The sequence below is a fragment of the Alosa sapidissima genome, chromosome 16, assembly GCF_018492685.1.
Source record: "Alosa sapidissima isolate fAloSap1 chromosome 16, fAloSap1.pri, whole genome shotgun sequence".
Lineage (NCBI taxonomy): Eukaryota > Metazoa > Chordata > Actinopteri > Clupeiformes > Clupeidae > Alosa > Alosa sapidissima.
In genome coordinates this window covers 10,640,755-10,654,761 of record NC_055972.1, presented here as the reverse complement: position 1 = coordinate 10,654,761, position 14,007 = coordinate 10,640,755, and positions in this window count along the sequence as shown.

Genomic DNA, 14,007 nt, shown 5'->3' with positions numbered 1-14,007 from the left:
AGTCTGCCCCACTCTATTCCTCACCAATCCTTTCAAAATAGCCTATAGTGTAAATCTGATAAGCTGCAAATATGGATTTATAGTGAATATTGTTTGGAATTAAAGTCTTATGAGAGGTATTGACCCTGGAGTCCCTAGGGACAGATGCTCAGTCAATGGATGCCAAAAGATGGGTCAACAAATGTGCTGCATATGTGCACATGGAAAAAATGTGGTAAATGATTATGAACCAAAGCAAAGCGGTTTAGAGGAAAGCATTTTAGAAAGCTTTGTGCAGGCAAGGACATTTATCCTGCCACGAATACAGAAATATGTTTTGTAAATAGCCATATTTAGAACATAAGTGTAATATACATGTTTCTATGTGATAAGGAAAAAAAAAACAGGTGACAAACTTAAGGAATGACAATGGGCGAACACTTCTGTACAGGATTTCCAGAGCAATCGTCTTCTAGAACTTTCCCATCTGTTATACTTTGTAAATGAGTGGTGCATAATAGATTGTATCGCGTGTTCCCTTAAAATAGACATGTCCATCCAGATAACAAGATGCATAATCCTCTATATGCATACATTTTCTAGCAACCATGTCATTCCTAAATCACTTAATCCTGCAGAAAAAAGTTGTTTGCTTGTTTTTGCATTCAGGAGGTACATCAGAGATCTCCAAGTCACAACTTGTTCCATATCCTCAACGGACAGATGTGAGGCGACATGCTGAAAGTCTCCTTACGTAACATTTTGAGGATGTATAGATAACAGATGATCAAGTGAGATATCCTGTTATGTTTTCATTTTCCTGTCCTACTCTGCTGAGATTTAACCCTAGGCCTATATGCATCATCACAAAGATCACACAATTCCATCCATGGCACATGTCTGTCTGTTTATACTAGGCCAAAAAAAATTCAAATACACATTCAAATTATTCAAATTCAAATTATTTGTTCATGAAGATTATTCACTGTGTACATCTGAGAATTTACACCAAGCATGTTTTTTTAATGTATTCTATGGCATTTTAATATTTTTTGCATACAGTAATGACCCAGGTGTCAGGTGGACTTACAACTCAGCAGTATAGCCAGACCAGTGAACATAATTAGTTCTTAACAACCAAAGAAGACACGTAGGCAGATTTGCCAGTTCATAGGGTTTGCCCACAGCGCACCTCTTGAGGAGGATGCCAGGAATTTATCCCAACAGCCATGTTCTAGAATTTCCGAGGGATTCTTAGTCGTGCATGGCAGGCCCTCCCCAAGGAGAAGTGGTATCACTGGAGCACAATGGTATCCAGGAAGAAGGGAAGTGAACTGTCCTTGGAATCTAAAAATGTCATCACACCCTCAGAGCCAGGATGTTGTTCTGCGACGGGGGCGAGTTGATGGGGGTGGTGTGGTTTTAAACCAGTGATTAGCAGGGATTGCGTATATAGCAGGTTGGACCCTGGGTCGAAGCACACACGACAGGATGTCGCACTATGACATGCACCATCATGGAAACTACAAACACCAGCTATTCTCTCCACCTCCTTTCTGTCTTTCTCCCCTCGTTTTCTGTTTGCTTGTGTTGTTGAATGTTGTGGAATTCATTTGTCATTAAAGTGACAAGACACAGTCATCACAGTTTTGGACAACAGAGAACATCAGCTATGTGAACAATATTCTTCGTTAATGTTAATGTTAAAGTTAAAGTTGAAAGGGCTTTCAAGTTTACTCAAAGATAATTTCTTGCTCCAGTTTGTAAAATGTGCATTTTCAGTTTCTTGATCAAAATGATAGTAATTAGGATCAGGAGGAAATGATGTCCCTCTATACGGAACCTACATCGGGCCTAGAAATACAGAATTTACTCCTGATCATCATGACCAGGTAAAGAATTGACCCAGATTGTGCACCACACTATGCTGCTAAGCCTGCAATAACACAGCATTCAATCCTTTTAGAGAAGAAATATGGCCTAGTCATGGCTGTGAGACTGACAGCTCCATCAAACAGATTGCTGTGAGGGTTTTCTCCTCATAAAAAAAAGAGAAGGAGAGAGAAATGGAGCCTGTCCTCTGCTGTGGGTGAGACCTTGAGACTCTTGGCTGTACATTAACAGTAATGCCTTTGACTAGGCTGGAGAGCCGCCATGTCTGACTGCCTGTGCGATCAGTGGCTCGCTGTGTTCCCCTCCACACTGCTCTCCTCTCTCCCAGTGTTTATCCTATAACATAAACCCAACGCTCCGGCCCCCACACACAACCGAGACGTAGCACTCTCAAACATCGGGGCGACAAACACGGGACGCAAGCACCACCTCTGAATGGCCCCCCTTGTGCCCGAGCGTACGGAACCGGCAGCAAGCTGGGCTGCAGGCTTGACAGATTGCTCAGCACGGGGCGAGAGGGCTGAGGTAAATGTCTGCCTGCCAGCAGTACTTTCCACACACTGTACTGTGCAATGAGGCCAGGCACACTGCTGGTATTCATGCAGGCAGCAGGGCTCAACGGCTCTCGGTATAGACAGGATGAAGCGAGTCCTTATCAGGAAGAATACAACGTGTTCTAGTAGTGGCCTAGAGAGAGAGAGAGCGAGAAAGAGAGAGAGAGCAGTGTACTCAGATGAGGTTAATCTGTGGTGGACTCTCTGCATGAAGACATGCACATAGATGAGACTTATGGTTCAACTTGGAACTTATCAAATAATTACAGGTCATTTGAAATTAGCCCCAAAAATATAGTGTTCGGAAATTCACAAACTTGAAAGAAATGATATTATGGCCTGAGGAGTTGGCGTTACACTAGATCACATCAACATTGTTCCGACACCAGACAATGGTTCTGTTCTCAATTGCTCCTTTTCTTCTGGGTGACAAACAATCGTCTTTGTCCAGAGTAACCAAGACCACGCTTCTGTCTTTCACTTAAGCTTCACTGTCCTACCACAACCCACAACAAAGTAACACTTTCTTCTTGAGTTCCCCTGCTATTTTCCACATCTTGCATGTCTCCATATTGTGATTTGGAGGCCATAATGCATGTGTTTAGACATGGCTTTGAGCTCTGTCCAGATGAAAATATGTCTGGGAGTGTTCAACAGCAAGAATCAATCTTTAAAAAGCAACATGTGGGTGGAGAAGCTGAGGATAGTCTCACTCCTGGCTAAGGTCACCCGGCTGTTTTGGCGTAAAACATTTCTCTGTCCACGTAGTGTGAAGTGGGTGCATACAGGGGAAACGTAACAGTCTGCAACCCATTTAAAAGTTTCAAAGTTGAATGTAATGTGAGAGCCATTGTCAAGGTCAGTTTAGCGAGCATATGTTGTGACTCACTGGAGAAACTGCTGAAATATACATGAGCTTGATTTGAGGGAATATGACATGATGCATGCAGTCACATCATTTGTAGACCTGTCAGTCAAACCCAGACAGACAGGCAAAAAGCCTTCTGCAGTTGAACAGATGAACAGACCTTATGTAACCATCCACACATCTGCATGCCTTGTCATTTCTGTGTCTTTCAATCCTCTGCTTTTTCATACATGTTTTATCCAAATAAATGTGTTTTTGTGCTGCTCTGCAGAGGAGAGCTCGCGCTCCAGCGTGTCTGAAAAGCTCAACTTTTGAATGCCTTCTTTCAGAGCAGCAGTGCCTCCACAAGAACTTCATGCAGCACAGAGTTGAGCATTGTTTCTTTGCACATCAATATTTGGGACAGACAGCCTGGGAGACAGCAGCAAGGCTGATGGTGGGAGGGAGAGAGAGAGAGAGAGAGGAAAGCAGTAGGGGGAGTAGAGGGAGGGGTAGATAGAAAGCAAAAGATAGAGAGGGAGGGAAAGGGAGAGCAGAGAAAAAAGGAGGGGAGAGAGAGAGAGGGGGAAGGGGAAGGACTCTGGCACTTTTTGATCACCCCAGTGTTCACTAAACACACACAAAAAGGGAGTCGGGATCACTTGGCTTGTCTGCTGTGGGTCACTGCAGGCTTTCACATCCACTCGGACAACTCTGACACAGCTAATCTTAAAGCGCCCAACACAAACCGTGCATGCAAACGTTGGTCTCCTCACCCTGGAAAATACCATCAGTTCACCTTACTGAGGACAAACATATTGACTTAAATCAATTAAGCAAGCTGCCAGGCCTCCAATCACATACTGAAGCCAACCTGAACATTCAGGCTAAATTCGGAGTAGCATCTATGATTTCACCAGCAGTGATGTTGAAAGGCCAAGCTTTTCATCTTGTTCCCATTTACAGAGCTCTTTTATCTGCCATCCAACTCCACTTTATTTTGGCGTGACTGAGAGGCCAGCCAACACTGGAACGGGCCAGACCTGTGCCAGACTTGCGGTTCAAGAGGGTGCCATTAGCAAAGCTACATGTGGTGGTAGCATTGCACTCTGCACCTCGGCCCCCCTCTTATCTCTGTTCCTAATGGTCTCCATATTGGATTGTTAGTCCAAACACACCCAGTCCAGTGGGTTGTGTTTTGTGATCCATCCAAGGAGGTCCAGGGGACCTTGGTGATAAATGACCCTGGCCATGAACAATGTGCTTTGGCTCGGTCTCGGCCTTTTCAGGGAGGTGGTGGTGGCAGTGGCCCTTCTTGCCCTGGTCAGACCACTCAATAGAAATGGGTTTGGCTGCAGCTGCCAGGCCAGCCAGCCACAAGTCAATTGTGGTGATGGTGACCCTATTGAGACAGATGCTGACAATTCCTCACGGGGTCTACCCCAAACAAAAAAGTTTGTTCAAAATCCATGGACGCCATTTTGCCATAGCGCTCTGTGCCCAAGGATTTCCGTAAGAGATTATATGAGATAAGAGACAGTGAGAGGATTAGAGATATTTGATGAACATAAAGAGAGAGAACTAGCAGTGAATGGTTTTTGTTCTCAGTTCCATGTTGACGGATGTGGTGAGGAGTCTAATGATTTATGATCATTGGAGAGTTGTATTCCTCAAACCCCCTTCCTCTCATCCTTAGGAGTTCACTATAAAGCATTCAGCTTCTCATTCATTTGATGTCCATGGTTAAGTGACTTGATTAATGGAGATGGAAACATGGACAAAGTACCTGGGAGGTCCTGAAGAAGTTTGAAAACAATTACAACAGAGCTTTAGTAAAACACACACACAGACACACACACCGACACATACAAATGCGTGCACGCATGCACACACAAACACACATACACACACACACACACACACAGTTGATTTCATCGTATTTTATTAAAAGTGTGTGTTCTGTGTTTGGGGATCAGACAGATTTTCTCAAACAGAGCTGCATTGAAATGGGCAGTGTTAACAAAACAGCGGAAGCCGGAACCCGAAGCCTCGGTCACATCTTTATTTTGGCCTAGTTAACAAATAAAGGGAGATGACATACTGACAAAACTAAAGAGCGGGTCATAGTCAATAACACTCCAAAACAAAACAAAGACTTGCAGCTGGACGGCTATCTTTGACAGCAGCTGTTCTGGAGATGACGTTAACACAGAATGGGTCCATTGTAAGCTGACCCCCATGTTTTTCTTTGAGTTCAATTCATGTCTACTTCACTTGTGCCTGCATCCTATTATGAAGTGTCACGACTTGTTGAGACACGGGGTAAACTGTAAGTTGTTTCATAAAAAGTGGGGCTGACAGACCAACTCCTCCTCTCCACACACACACACACACACACACACACACACACACACACACACACACACAGAGAGAGACACCCCCTCCCTCTGCAGTTTAAAGCAGACACAGGAGAAGCGCGAAGAGCCCTAAAGCACAACAGATGTGAGAGTCTTCCGTTGAGGACTACCAAACGTCTGTCAGGTCTGTCATGATATGAGAAGTTCTAATGGTGTCACCCCACCCCCATCCCATATGCACACACACACACACACACACACACACACAGGCTACACACATAAACACACATATATTATCACCATGTGATAGTGTCACTCCCATGTATAACACACACACACACACACACACACACACACACACACACACACACACACACACACACACACACACATGCACACACTCCCAAATAAACACACAACCCACCCCCCTACACACACACTCTGACCTTTCATCTTTCATTAAGCAGGGAGGAAAGCGAGGCTGAGGGAACCGTCAGTGTGAGTCGTAATTAGAAACTAACGAGGGGGCAGCGTCGGGGAAGTCGGCCAAGCGTGAAGAGAAGAGAGGAGGAGAGGAGAGAGGAGAGGAGAGGAGGAGAGAAGAGGAGGGGAGGAGAGGAGAGAAGAGGAGGGGAGGAGAGGAGAGGAGAGGAGAGGAGAGGAGGAGAGGAGAGGAGAGAGGAGGAGAGGAGAGGAGGAGAGGAGAGGAGAGGAGAGGAGGAGAGGAGAGGTAGAGGAGAGGAGAGAAGAGAGGAGAGGAGAGGAGAGGAGAGGAGAGGAGAGGAGGAGAGAGGAGAGGAGAGGAGAGGAGAGAGGAGAGGAGAGGAGAGGAGGAGAGGAGAGGAGAGGAGAGGAGAGGAGAGGAGAGGAGGAGAGAAGAGGAGGAGAGGAGAGGAGGAGAGGAGAGGAGAGGAGAGGAGAGGAGAGGAGGAGAGAAGAGGAGAGGAGGAGAGGAGAGGAGGAGAGGAGAGGAGAGGAGGAGAGGAGAGGAGAGGAGAGGAGGAGAGGAGAGGTAGAGGAGAGGAGAGAAGAGAGGAGAGGAGAGGAGAGGAGAGGAGGAGAGGAGAGGAGGAGGAGAGGAGAGGAGAGGAGAGGAGAGGAGAGGAGAGGAGGAGAGAAGAGGAGGAGAGGAGAGGAGGAGAGGAGAGGAGAGGAGAGGAGAGGAGGAGAGAAGAGGAGGAGAGGAGAGGAGTGTGTGTGTGAGGAGAGGAGAGGAGAGGAAAGTAGAGGTGGAAGAGTGGTGTGGAAAAGTGGAGCGCCAGGGCAAACAGAGTGGTGCAGACTAGCAGGATTATGGGATTAGCAGGGGCCTGCGCCCGCCGCACGTTCACCTAGCGACCAATCCGTCTCCGCAGCTCAATTAGCAGACCGTTTCCGTCTGCCCCCCACCCCACACCCCTCCTGACCGCACAGGCAGAGCGGCCGCTATGCCAACACGGCAGACATGATGGAGACTCCGGCTGTTTGGATGCATTACTGCGGAGACCCCAAGCCAGATCAAGGCCAACTCAGTATCCATTTGGCTCAGCAGCACTCTGGACACACACATCACACATGTACCACAGATTTCTCTTGCATCAATTAAAAGGTCTGATATTTAGTGGTTTGTGGTGATGATGGTGTCTTCTGGAAGTGTCTGGTATATATGTAATAATAATAATCAAAAAAGAAGAAAAATTATCAAAAATATATAGTCCATTTAGCCAGTCCAGGCTAGTCTGAAGAGATAAGTTTTCGGTTCCTTTTTAAACTGGACAGTGGATTCACACTGCCTGATGTCATTTGGAAGTGAGTTCCATAGCTTTGGGGCTGTGTGGGAGAACGCTCTCTCTCCCATGGTGCTGAGGTTCATCTTGGGCACCTTGAGCAGACCAGCTGATGAGGATCGCAGCGAGCGGGAAGGGGTGTAGCTCTCCAGGAGGTCGGCGATATAGTTGGGAGCAAGGTTATGCAGGGCCTTATATGTCAACAGTAGGATCTTAAACTGGACTCTCTGGGAAACTGGTAACCTGTGTAGCTGTAACAGTACAGGTGTTATATGGCTTGTGGACTAGTAGATATGTACCCAAAACAACCCAGCAAAAAGGATTTAAAACTTAGCAAAACTTTGCTCTTACGATGTACACACTGCTATCCTGGAGCGGAAGCGTGGGCTCCATACTCATGTGATAGCTGCCATCAGAGTGTGGGCTGCATTCAGTTATAGCCTCGGTCAGCATCCCCCTTTCCTGTCCTTTGTCTGGGCTTCTTTGGGTTTCTAAAAAGGAAACTACAATCCTTCTGTCTTTTTTTCTTTCGTTTTATCCCCCTTCAAAGAGAACATGTCAAAGCAAACACAAATGGATGACATGATCTAAGGAGTATTGTGCAATCGTTGTGTTTGTCAAGCTTCGGAGACGTTAAGCCCAAATACTGTCAGACGCCAACACAGATCCTCTTCCTTGTTAGATGGGAGTACCAGACAGTGATTGAGCCCAAAATAAAAGATCCTCTTGATATGGAGAGAAAAAAGGATTGTGGCAACTTGACAGCAAATGATAGTGTGTCCTTTTTTCCCCAGAAAGTTTTACTATGGAAAAAATAATCTCATTAACTTTGTTTTTCTAACTGCTACATACAAATGTATAGAAATACAAGACTCAAAGACTTATGCTCTTCACATATAGATATAGATATAGACAGTAAGTGCAAATATTTGGTTTCCTATACATTTTGAATGTATGGACATTAAAGCATGGCTTGTCTTGACCTCTTGCCATTAGCTTAAGCACAGTATAAGCCTACCAGCCTGACACTGACTTCATTTGTATTTAGCTAACATATTTCTGCAAGCAGTTATTTTATATAAGCTATATTCACTCTCTGTGAATATGTGATATTTGGGAACTTAATTATTTAATTCATGACTTACTGGAATATTGTAAACTGTACAGTTTTGTAAATACATCATAGACCAATGTAGATTTAATTTGGCCTGAATATAAACAACACGTCACTCAGCAGATCTCTCCATGTCATGATCCTCACGTTTCTTTGAGAGCACTCAGAGTCTCAGCACCGTGCTGTGAAACGAGAAGAAGCCGATTGAATGAGTGACGGGAGGCCAGAGATGACTGTGCTGTGCCTCTGCTGTTCTCCGAGTGTCCCAGAGGCATCAGCATCACAGCACGTCCTCCACGTTATCAGTGCGTCTGGAGAGGAGGATGAAGCGGAGGAGTGAGAGGGAACCGGGGCGACGAAGGGGAGGTGCGCCAGGATCCAGGAGATAAGATAGCGCGGAGGGAAAACAGAACGCTGACCTGTCATGGATGTGCCTGGCTCCACATGTCAGGCTTTGGCCCCTCTGATCTCTTTTTCTCAACCCAAAACACAGCAAAAGAGATAGAGGGAGAAAGAGAGAGAGAGAGAGAGAGAGAGAGAGAGAGAGAGGGAGAGAGAGACAGACACAGACAATCAAGAATCATGATGGAGAGAGGTTTAACCTTTATAGTATATAGACATTATGGGACAAATGAGATAAACATTAGGAGAAAGACAGAGAGTGCGCGTGTGTGTGTGTGTGTGTGCATGTGTGTGTATGTGCCTGTGTGTGTGCGTGCGTGTGTGTGTGTGTGTGTGTGTGTGTGAATATCTCTTGACATTGACGTGTATAAGTGTGCAAAGGGATAGAGAGAAGAAAAGAGACAGACATCTGGAGAAACAGAGAGGTTGACACTGAGAAACTGGGACATTTAGCGGTCTCTCCCTTCCAGCCCTGCTGCTGTTGCATGCAAGCTTTCACACAGAACTCATACAGGGGAAACATGGTTCCAATTCCCTGTTTGTTTTCGTACAGATAATGATTTATATGAGTTCAAAGATACACACTTAATTTGAATCAGAAGTAATGTGCTGAATGTCAGCCTCACTTAAATGGGTCTGTAAAACATTCTTCGGCATACACCTCCAACTGAATTTTTCCCAGAATATGTGTATGTACTTCTGTGGTTAATTGTGTAATGCAACCTCAGCGACAATGACATCACGCTGAGAGGTACGACTGCAGGGCTTAGATTTTCCTGCCTGAACCACTTATGATACTGCCTTGTTACACTGCCACATTCTGACACACTGCTCTTGGCCATGACACCCGCCATTGCAACATGCAGTCAGAGACAACTTTATTATCACTTTCATTACTTTGGACTGCATGATCACTGGTGCTAATAAAACTATGTTTAATTCAATCATTTGTCTTTTCATTTGTCTGCAGAAATGATTATGTAATTATCTATGTGGGGATGACCAAGACTGACAGAGTGTCCCTGGCAACCATCGGGGAGATAAACATGTCTGACGTCCAGCAAGACTTGACAGCGACGTCGTTCTGGTCTATCTCCCGTGGGGTGTGATTGCAGATGAGCTGTCTCTGATAGGGACCGACTCGGGGCCAGATCCACGCCAGGTCCAGGCCAGAGTCAGTGGCTGGCTGGGTCTCTGTGCCGAGAGACTTACTGGTGGGAGATAAGAGCCTCAAAGCAGGGGGAGTTAAATTGCACACATTATCCGTCACAAGTCATTTAAGTCAAGAACGCTCAGAGTGAATTGTGCCTGATTGATTTAATTCACAAAGCTGTGTCTCCTGATGGATGATTATATAAATATCCAACTGATGTCACACTGCAAGCATACTGTATGTTCTCTATTATGATGTTGATTTATAAATGCTGTCTGACTTTATTTTAGTGAATTGCATCAACTTGTAAAGTTCTGAAATAAGCACATTTAAGTTGCCAATTGTATACCTTACCCTATAACTCTAACCCCCAGTACAGTATATTTTGCAGAGATTACCACAAACGTTTGCAATTTACATAATATAAAGTACATGAGAAATTGGTCGCACATTGTGTTATTTTGATGTGCATGACAATGACACATAACATCATCATCAACATGCATCGCTATGTGTACCACTGATGGACTGTTTTAAGCCTGACTACTGTAAGTAGAGTTAAGAGTAGGATGCCTACTATGTCAAAGCCATCACATAACGGGGAAAAAACACACTTTTGTCAGATATATTAAGATTGTAGAAGTTGTAAAACAGACAAAATTATCTATAATCCTTCTCAAAAGTCTGAAACCAATATCTACTCCCCAACCCCACTGTAGAGAGTATCTTTTGCAGTTCACACAAGGCCAAGTTTTAATCTCTTGTGTTTTGGAATGTGACCCCGTTTCTGGTCAAATCTGTTCAAAAGCCCAGCCACACATGGCCATCAGGGCCATCAAGCCGCAGAGGATTTCCAAACGACTGTCACGCCAATATTTCAGGCCCTACACTGTAGCCAAGTTCAGTGATTCTGCACAAGCAGAATGCATTGCTTTGGCTGTGCACTGGCAAACAGGCTTTATAGAGTGTCTGGAATTCTCCATCAGAAAACATTACCTGACCACCTCCTCTGTAGTGTATGGCTTTGAGACCTTCGCTTACTGTTAAACGGATAGAATTAGGTTTGGTTTACGGTGTGTCAGTTTGTGGTCATTTATCGCTGGATAATTCCCTGTCTACTGTATACCCGAGGAGCTTCTGAGTGATCCTCTCAGTGTGTTTGTGTTTAGTTCTCGGAGGCTGGCGGGCTGGCGGGCTTTCCAGCCCCGTGCTGGATGCGTGGATTATGCTCCTCACTGTATTATCTGTTCAGACACACACACACACACACACACACACACACACACGCACACACACACACACACACACACACACACTCATAGAGAGGGAATAGATGAGCTTCCACCCCAGTGGAAAAGTCTCCTGCACGTGACTGGCCGGGTCAGGCGTGCAGGATGGAAAGTGGCAAATAGCTCCAAAATCCAGCAGCCGTGCACGAGCGATAAGTGCACTTGATGCCGCCCATCACTCAAGCAGAGGGGAAAATATTATTCCTCTAGTTTGTTGGTGCCTGCTTGCGCTTACAGTAACTTTCCAAATTGAATCGGGCTGATCCCTGATGATGTGAGATCAAGGCGTATTGGAGAGATAGACTACAATAACTGCTTTCCTGGGGAGGATGTCAAAGCTTTTTGTCCTGTGATGGAAAAATAGGGTCACCGTGAGCTGTGGATCAGGGAAGGGCTGTTTCAGTCATCTGAGGTCTGAGGGAAAAAATCTAATGTATTGTCCAGTCCTCAAAATGGCTGAACATTTCAGTAATATTTAACATGACATTTTCTTGGTTAAACACTCTGTGGACAAAGCAGCCTCCACAGTTGGACATAAATCAGTGTCCAGACTCGCAGAGGGTGATATAACTGATGCAGTAGAATATTTCTGATGACCATATTCAGGAGCTTTTGAGACTTCACTTCTTATGTTAGCATAAAGTCTACCCGCTCTTTTGTTATAGCCTTGTGAATTCTGAGGTTTGAAACAGCCCTCCATGTCAAACAAACAGGCCTTAGCCAGAAGGTGTCGTGGCATTCTCCTCACACACTACGGGCATTCCGCCACTAACCTTTGGACTTACTGTAACCTTGTCCACTGCATGCCTACCTTTCATCCCCACTAGTTCATAAAGTCATATCGGTGTCAACATGGCTCTTGTCCGTTTGGGAGAATACAGTGAAAGAACAGTGGGGAGAGACAGACAGAGAGAAGGAAGGAGACAGAGACAGAGAAAGAGAGAGAGATAGAGTCAGAGAGAGAGAGAGATAGAGAGGCTATAGAGTCAGAGAGAAGAGAGTGGGGAGAGAGACAGAGAGAAGGAAGGAGACAGAGAAAGAGAGAGAGAGAGTCGAAGAGAGAGAGAGAAAGAGAGATAAAGGGGGGAGGGAGACAGCTACACATAGAGGTAAAGAGTGGGAAAGGGCTTGAACATGTGCCAATTAGCGAAAGGAGCCATAGATTACACAGCTTTCCCATCCCAGAGGCAACTGGAGGATAAAGAAATCAGAAAAGTCCAATCCATCAGCCCACGTCTCAGAATAGTATTCCTGCCTGCTGCCTTCTAGACTGACAGTTTTAATCTCACACATTGATTGTCAGGAGATTTGAGCAAGCTTACGGATAAAATGAGCCTAATCAAATATGCCCTTGGTAGTGATGACCAGCTATTTGGAAATGTGGGTCAAGTTTTCTTTTTCTTGGTTGTGGGCCGGAGGACCAAGTGGGGGTTGATTTGCTTGCCTTTCCCAGAATAAGCAGCAGTGTTTTTGCATTGTGTCCGTGGAGAAAAGTTCGAAAACAGGGTGGGGGGGGGGGCTGCTGGAGCTTTGCCATGGGTCTAACTGGGCCTTTCACAGTTGAGGAGAGGAGAAGAGGAGAGAGAGGAGCAGAAGAAGAGAGGAGCGGACAGGGGAGGAGAGGAGAGGAGAGGAGAGGGGCGGACAGGGGAGGAGAGGAGAGGAGAGGAGAGGAGAGGAGAGGAAGCTGAACAGCTGCTTTTAAAGCAGATAAATAAAACAAATATCTTCAGGGCAGATAGTTTATTTCCTGTCGTTCATTTACTGGTACCTCCCCATTACACCCACACACACCCACACACACAGACATATACACACACATACAGAGAGAGAGAGAGAGTGAGAGAGAGAGAGAGAGAGAGAGAAAGAGAGAGCATGCTCATAAACATTTCTGTGTTTAATGGGACTGTTATGAATGGCTTTTGTTTTTTTAGTTATAGTGTGTATGGTGCACACATGTGTATGTGTTCTTTATGTGAAAGTTGAAGTGTGGGTGTATGTGTGGGTGGTGGTGGCGGGGGAAGTGTCTGCACATGGCGGTGTTTGTATGTGTATGAATGATTAGTTTTATGTTTTCAAATGTTTGTGTGGGGGGTATATACAATCACAACATCTTGAGTGAAAAGCTGCCTGGTTGAAAGGATTCAGTTACGCACTCACACACACTGAGAGAGAGAGAGAGAGAGAGAGAGAGAGAGAGAGAGAGAGAGAGAGAGAGAGAAAGACAGAGAGAGTGCGTGTGAGAGAAAGACCGAAAGAGAGATAACATGAGTGAGAGTGAGTGTGAGGTTGAGGGCAAGCTGGGCCTACTCAAAACTGTTCCCAGAACTGTAAACAATGATGACATCATGCAAGCCTGGCTACTATTTAAACTTTTCTTCTAAGGGAAAACTGGAGAGTCAAAAAGAGGGGTCTCCGGGAGGAAGGACAGCGAGAGAAACAGGGGGCAGGGGGATCAGGAGACACAACAAAGGAGTCAGTCGCTCAATGCCAGAGTCCGACGTCCTATTTGCAAACAGCTGGCCATAATCACTTGTGTCTTGTGAGGCTGACAGAGTAGTTTGAACGAGTCACTGGCCCGCTTGGCAAACATCCACATCAGTGCTGACCAGCACTTTTATAAACTTTGCTTTGGAACGGGCGAAGTTCTTGC